General features: G+C 51.1%; 1 protein-coding gene across 1 annotated transcript in view; it reads left to right on the top strand.

Annotated features, from left to right (window-relative positions):
• The first annotated feature begins 6,362 nt into the window (after positions 1-6,362).
• Positions 6,363-7,163, top strand: part of Pik3cd (phosphatidylinositol-4,5-bisphosphate 3-kinase catalytic subunit delta) — a 56,109-nt gene continuing 55,308 nt past the window's right edge. The window contains exon 1 of the mRNA XM_017797809.2: positions 6,363-6,483. The gene's annotated coding sequence lies outside the window, so the exon portion shown is untranslated. The remainder of the gene's footprint in view (positions 6,484-7,163) is intronic.

Genomic DNA, 7,163 nt, shown 5'->3' with positions numbered 1-7,163 from the left:
ATGACAAGGAAAAAACAAACAAAACTTCTGACCTCTGGGCAGGCAAGATGGCCCAGCAGGTAAAGATGCCTGCCGCCAAGCTCGAAGACCTAAGTTTCATTCTCAGGACCCAAGTGGTGACTCCCACAAAGTTGTCCTTTGACTCCATACATGGGCTGTAGCACAGAGAAATCAATCAATGCAATTTAAAAACTGTTATAAAGTCTGAGGCAGGCAGACCTTCCAGACTCCAGGGCTGCCACCTCGTGGTCACCCCTCCCAGCCCACCTGTATTTACAGCCATGACATCTTCCTGACACTGTATCTTATTTAGTCCCCATAGTTTCTTTTCCCTGCTAGATGCACCCAAGCACAGCCACACGGGCAAGTGGAAGGACTCAGTGCTACAAAGTCTGGGTCAGATTTAGGGTAGGCAAGCCTGAGCCTCCGGACTCTGAAACTGTACATTGCCTCTTGCCCTACCCCCAGGGCTCCCCTAGGCCCTGGACTGGGAAGACTGTTACTTTTCAAACCCTAGCTGTGGTTTTCTGGCTTTCATGCCAGGAGCTGGGATCTGGATTCACCTGGTACTTGGCCAATCCTAGGCCAGTTACAATCCTCCATGACCCAAAAGGGAAACCAAGGCCGAAGTGACTCCCCCAAGGTCACAGAGCTGGGAAGTGGTGCCTGGGATTCGAACCCTGGTAGCCGAGGATTTCAGAGTGTGTGTTTTTGTTTCATTCTGTTGTTGTTGTACCGAACCCAGGAGGCCTTGTATATGGTAAGTAAAGCTCTACCATGAAGCTATGTCCCTAATCCCCCTTCTTTTTTTTATTTTTTATTTTTACTTTATGAGTGTTTTGCCTGTATATACGAACATGTACCATGCACCTACAATGACTCCAGAGGCCAGAGAGGGTGTTGGACCCCCGAAACTGGAGTTATGGATGGTTGTTAGCCATCATGTGAACTAAGGGTATCAAACCCGAGTGCTCTGGAAGAACATTAAGTGCTCTTAACTGCTAAGTCATTTCTCTAGCAATCCCCGCCCCCCACCACTTAAACATATGTTTATGTGTATGTGTGCAGGTGCCTGTGGAGGCCAGAAGAGGGTGCTGGGTCCCCTACAGCTGGAGCCAGGCAGTTGTAAAGCACCCCATGTAAGTGCTGAACTCAACTCAGGTCTTTTATAAGAGTAGTAAGTGCTCTTAACCATGGAGCCATCTCTTCAGCCCTACTTATTTATTTTTTTATTTTTATTTTTTTGAGACAGGGCCTCCTTGTAGTCCCAGTTGGCCTGGAATTCGCTATGTAGACCAGGCTGGCTTAGATCTCATAGAGCTCTATCTGCTCTGCCTCCTGAGTGTTGGATTTAAAAGTGTGTGCCACGACACCTGGCTCCTACTTTTTATTTTGAGGATGGCTAAATTGCCCAGCCTGGCCTTGAGCTCACTCTGTAGCCCAGACAGGCCTTGAACTTGCAATTCTCCTGCTTCAGCCTCCTCAGTAGCTGGGATGGACAGGTCTGCACCACTGGGTTTGGCTGCTGTTTTATTTTAAACCTGCTGAACAGATCTGCACCAGGACTGGACCATCATCTTCTGGTGCTGCTATAGAAAAGTACCATTCTAGAGTAGAAATGTCCAATCCCCACAATACCCAAAGACTGTTCTAGAATAACTAAAGTAATAATCACCCAAAAACAAGTTTTGGGGGTTCATTCTGCCTCATGGATAGAAGCATTTTCCTGTATCTTCGTATGCTGTGTGTGTGATGTGTGTGTATGTTTTATCTGTGTGTCTATGTGAGTGTGGGCACACACATGCCACAGCACACATGTGGAGGTCAAAGGACAACCTCAGGTGTCTACATGACCTTCTGCCTCGTTTTGAGACCGTGTCTTGTTCACTATGGTGTACTCCAGGCTAGTTGCCCGTGAGCTTCTGGGATTCCCCTATTTCCATCTCCCATCTCACTGTGGGATTCCAGATGTGCATTGCAGTGTCTGGTTTTTATGTGGGTTCTCTGGGGATTTGAACTCAGATCCTTATGTTTGCACAGCAAGTACTTTATCACTGAGCTGTCTCCCCCAGCCCTGGCATAATTGTTTTCTATGTATTAATTTAATCCTGCAGAGTATTCTAAAATTAGAGCCCTATTATTAGCATTATTAGCACTGTCATATTACAGAAAGAAAAAAAAGGAAGGCACAGAGAGGTTAAGTCACTTGCCTGAAGTTACGCAGCTCCGTAGTTGCAACCCAGACAGTTTGGCTCTGGGGAAGAGTCTTGCTCTCGATTCACCACACTTTTTCTTGGTCAAAGTGTAAGTACTTGAGCTGGGTCATTTCTGCCCTGCCTGGAAGGATGGTATTATAGCCAGGTAGGCACCCTGCCAGGCTGGGACTTGGAAACAGATACCTGGAGGTCTTTGTGGAAGGGCTTCTCACTCCCATCTCTGTGCCCAGGGCTCAGAGCAGCTGGCCCGAGATAACCTCGCCTGTGGGTATGTGTGGGTGTCAGTGGTGAAGCTGCTGGAGGCCGAAGGGAGCAAAGACACTTGCTGCATCCGGGAGATGCTGCGGAAGTTGGTTGGCTTCAGGGGGGAAGTTCTGCAGGAGAAGGCTCCAGGAACCCAAGACTGTAAGGCCTGTCCCAGCCTGCTCTCCAGGGAGCAGCCCCACCCTTTCAGGGCTGAGACCCCTTTTCACTCCCATCAACTGAGGCCGGACTGCTTCCCACTGAGAATTCTTTTCTAGAAAAAGAGCTCAGGTGAGCAGCGTCAGCTCTCCTATGGCTAGGGTGCCACTTTTTTCTTAGGAGTGCTTTAAATTCTCCACCATAACCAGTTCATTTTATTTACAGTTCAAGGGGAACTGAAGGTAGCTTCCTCCAAAACACACATGAAAACAGTTAAAAATAGAGTAAGAGAGAGATCAGAAACCAGAGAGAGGAAGGCAGGAGGCCACGCTATAAGGAACTTGAGGAACAAGCTCATCCTACTTGAATCTCAAATTTAGTTTGAGTTTCCTGGTACCCCAAGTAAAAAGGAGGGACAACACAAGTTCCTGTGGTTAGGCTCTCCATAGGAAGCATACTGAGTTTTTAGGAAGGTGAAATTTTTTAGGAAAAGAGACTCAATGATAATGATGAGTGATGACGTGGCGGAGCACCTGGAAGAAAGTGGATGCTTACCGACCCTGTGGCCTCCCAAAATGACTCATTAGCCTTTTGAATGAGTCATTAGCCACTAACAGTGCTGGGCTGCTGTGGAGACCAAAGAGAACAGGAGAGGCACGAAGGTGAAATTTTTTAGGAAAAGAGACTCAATGATAATGATGAGTGATGACATGTGATGACGTGGCGGAGCACCTGGAAGAAAGTGGATGCTTACGGATCCTAGCACTCGTGCTCTCCAGCTTTTTATTTGTCTTTTTGAGCCACAGTCTTCCTGTAGCCCCAGGTGGCCTGGAACTTGCTATCTAGACCAGGCTGGCCTTGAACTCACAGAGACCTATCTGCCTCTGCCTCTTGAGTGCTGAGATTAACGGCATGTGCCACCACACCCAGCTCTTTTATTTTGAGGAAGGATCTCACTATGCATCCTTGACTGGCCTGGAACTCTTTTTTTTAAATATTTTATTTATTATTTTTATTTTATGTGTATGCGCTATAGTCTACGTGCAGGTACGTGCACCTGTGTCGTGCAATGCCTGTGGAAGACAGAAGAGGCTGTTGGATCCCCTGGAACTGGAGTTATAGACAGTAACAACAAGCTGCCATGTAGGTGCTGGGATTTAAACCCAGGTCTTCTGCAAGAACAATCAGTGTTCTTAGCCGCTGAGCCATCTCTCCAGCCCCTGGCCTGGAACTCTTGATGTACACCAGGCTAACCTCCAACCCACAGAGATCCATTTGTCTCTGCCTCCTGTATGAATGCTAGGATTAAAAGTGCACACCGCCATGCCTGGCCCTATATTCCTTTTACCATGTGGATTCACCATGTGAGATTGAACTCAGGCAAGCAGCTTGGAAGCAAGTGCCTTCATGCACTGAGTCATCTCATTGGCCTGATTTCTTTTTATTTTTTAAAAATATTCTATTTATTATTATTATTATTTTGTCTTTTTGAAGCAGGGTCTCCCTGTAGCCCCACCTGTCCTGGAACTCACTACCTGTCCTGGAACTCACTATGTAGACCACGCTGGCCTTGAACTCACAGAGATCCGCCTGCCTCTGCCTCCCAAGTGCTGGGACTACAGGCATGCGCCACCACGCCCGGGTGCTATTTATTATTTTTATTTTATGTGTATGAGTGCATTCCCTGCATGTATGTAAGTGCATTCTTGTAGTACAGTGTTCATGAAGGTCAGAAGACGGTGTTGGATTCCCCTGGAACTGGAGTTACCCACCATGTGGGTGCTGGGAATCTAACCCAGGTCCTCTGTAGGAGCAGCCAGTGCTCTTAACTGCTGAGCCATCTCTCCAGTCCTGCTTTTTTTTTTTTTTTAAATAGGTGTTGTGTAGGCCAGGCTGGCCTCAAACTTGCTGTGTAACATGTGTAGGATAAAGTTGAACTCCTAATCCTCCTGCCTTCACCTCCTGAGTGCTAGGATGACAGGCATTCACAACCACATCTAGTTTATGTGGTACTAGGGATCAAACCAGGGATTCATGCATGCTAGACAGGCACTGTACCAACTGAAGTATATCCCCAGCTCCTAAAGAATTCTTTTGGGAGTTTTAAGTGTATTCCCCATCTGACTTGTCTTACAAAGAACTCTGAACACCAGGGAGTGGCATTTAAATTGCAGCCTAGCCAAAGCATGGTTAGGGACAGGTGTTAGCGAAGTCTGTGGACTCAGCAGGCACATTTTCTCCCTGAAATATTCCCTTTTCCCAGGCTTTGCCAGAATCTCCTTGGCTTGGGGCAGAAAGCCTCTGCTACCACACAGTCATCAGAGCCTGGGGTAGAGGTGAGAAGCCTTGAAGGTGTCAGTGTGTCCCTGGGGTAGAACCAACATTGCCTTCCCACTCAACTCTTCTGAGAGTGGCCAGTTGAATCCAGAGCCTGCAACCCCCATGGGAGACAGCTGGGTCCATGTAGCAACTAATACTGAACCCTTTCTCCTTCCCAGCTAGAAACCTCTGAAATGGTCCGGTGTCTGACCCCGGGGATCAGGACTTGGTCCAAGGCATCTCTTGAATTGTCAATGACTTCAGCCTCAGATCCTCATCCATCCTCAACCCTGAGACAACAAAAAGTACTTCATGGGGTGGGGTACCAAGGCCCCAGGTCTGACCCCCAGCACTGTACTAATTAAAATAATTAATGATACGGATAATAACCGTTTTGCCTCCCAGCCAGGTTTGGAAAAGAATGGATGAGTTAAGCCATCCTGTAAGTAACCGCCTGGCTCAGTCCCCTAGAAAGTTATGAGGCCACTGTAGCAATCTTGGGGTAAAGTCAGCTCACCACTGCACTTTGTTTATTTGGTTTGGTTTAGTTGTTGAGGAAGGGTCTCACTATCTAGCCCAGGCTGGCCTTGTACTCACAGAGATCCGCCTGCCTCTCGAGTGTTGTGATTCAAGGCAAGTTCATAAAGCACCTTTGAGCCCACCAGCCTGTCTCCTTGTTTGCCAGGTCGCCAGCACTGGCACCCAGGCAGGTCTTGGGTGCCTAGGACTGCAGTCACCCTCTTCCTCTCCGGATCTCCCGACCTATCGAGGTTGTTTGTGAATGTGGCCGCGTTATGGGCTCTTCGGACCTTTATTTGGTTATGTATCAAGAGTAAACCGTTGTTTTTTTTGTTTTTGTTTTTTTTTTTTGTCTTTTTGAGACAGGGTCTTCTTGTAGCCCCAGCTATCCTGGAACTCGGTATGTAGACCAGGCTGGCCTCCAACTCACAAAGATTCGCCTGCCTCTGCCTCCCAAGTGCGTGAGCCACCGCGCCTGGTGAGAAAACCCTTGTGGTTTTTTTGTTTGTTTTTTTGAGACAGGGTCTCCTTGTAGCCCCAGCTGTCCTGGAACTCACTATGTAGACCAGGCTGGCCTCGAACTCACAGAGATCCGCCTGCCTCTGCCTCCCAAGTGCTGGGATTAGAGGCGTGCGCCACCTCGCCCCGGCAACCCTTGCTTTTTTTTAAACCGTGGGAACTGCTGGGTCCAGAGGCACCTGCGGCGCTGCCCCTTCTAGGCGCGCGAGGGGGTGGGGGCGGGGCTGGAGAGGCGCGGGGGACCTGTTGTTTTTCCTGTTTTAAGTAAAAAGGAAACAAAGTGGGAAGTGGGGTGTGCGGGCTGTCAGCGGGCGGGCGGTCCAGCCTCGTCGCGCCCCGCCTCCCGGCTCCCTCGCGCCCGGGGCCCTCCAGACGCCGCGGGGCAGAGTTGTGCCCCGGCTGCCTGGGATACGGGACCCGAACGCGCTCCACCCTGGATGCATTAAAGCGCTCGGCCCTGGACGCTTCAAAGCTCGGGGGCCCTGGATGCCTCGCGGGTCTGGGACGGGTAAGCGCTCTATCTTGTCTGCTTTCCTCGAGGTGGGAGGAGGCTTGGGGAGCGCGGGGCGGGCTGGCCCGCAGGTTCCAGGCGCGTACGGCCCGTGCGCCCTGACCTTGGGCACCTCCCGGGGTCTAGAGAGCCAGGACCTGGGACCCCCGGGGACCCGGGACCCCCGGGGACCCGGCCGGGGGGAGCCGGTACTGAGGTGCTCTCCGGGGCCCCAGCAACCCCTGTATGAGCATCTCCCCTGCGCCTGTCCGGCACGCCAGAATCAGCTGGACCACGGGCTCCCCAGCCCGGCGGCGGAACCAGGGCTGAGCTCCTCGGAATCCGCCTGGCACCAGGGGGAACTCGAAGTGGTGAGCCGTGGGCGCCGGGTCCCCAGGGGGCTCCCCGACCCTGGGTTGTCCAGCCTGAGCGCCCCGAGCTGGGTAGATCAGGTGCACCCGCCCAAGCTCCGGGACAGGGCCGCGTCCAACTCCTCTGCGCCTTGGCCCTGCGCATCCTCCTAGTTTCGATCACCGGGGATCAGGGCTGGATTAGAGCCCAGGTGGAAGTTCCTGGGTCCTCCCTCCCTCTCCCCGCCACCCGCGTTGTTCACCACTGTGTTTAGTACCTAGCGAGGACTGAGATCAGCCTCCAGATCTGCGGCTGAGCCCGGGTTACGGTGGCAAGACCGCCTCCAG

This window comes from Nannospalax galili, unplaced genomic scaffold (assembly GCF_000622305.1).
Source record: "Nannospalax galili isolate Female #2095 unplaced genomic scaffold, S.galili_v1.0 scaffold870, whole genome shotgun sequence".
Lineage (NCBI taxonomy): Eukaryota > Metazoa > Chordata > Mammalia > Rodentia > Spalacidae > Nannospalax > Nannospalax galili.
The sequence above is the reverse complement of the archived record's forward strand: the minus strand, read 5'-3'. Positions and strand labels throughout refer to the sequence as shown.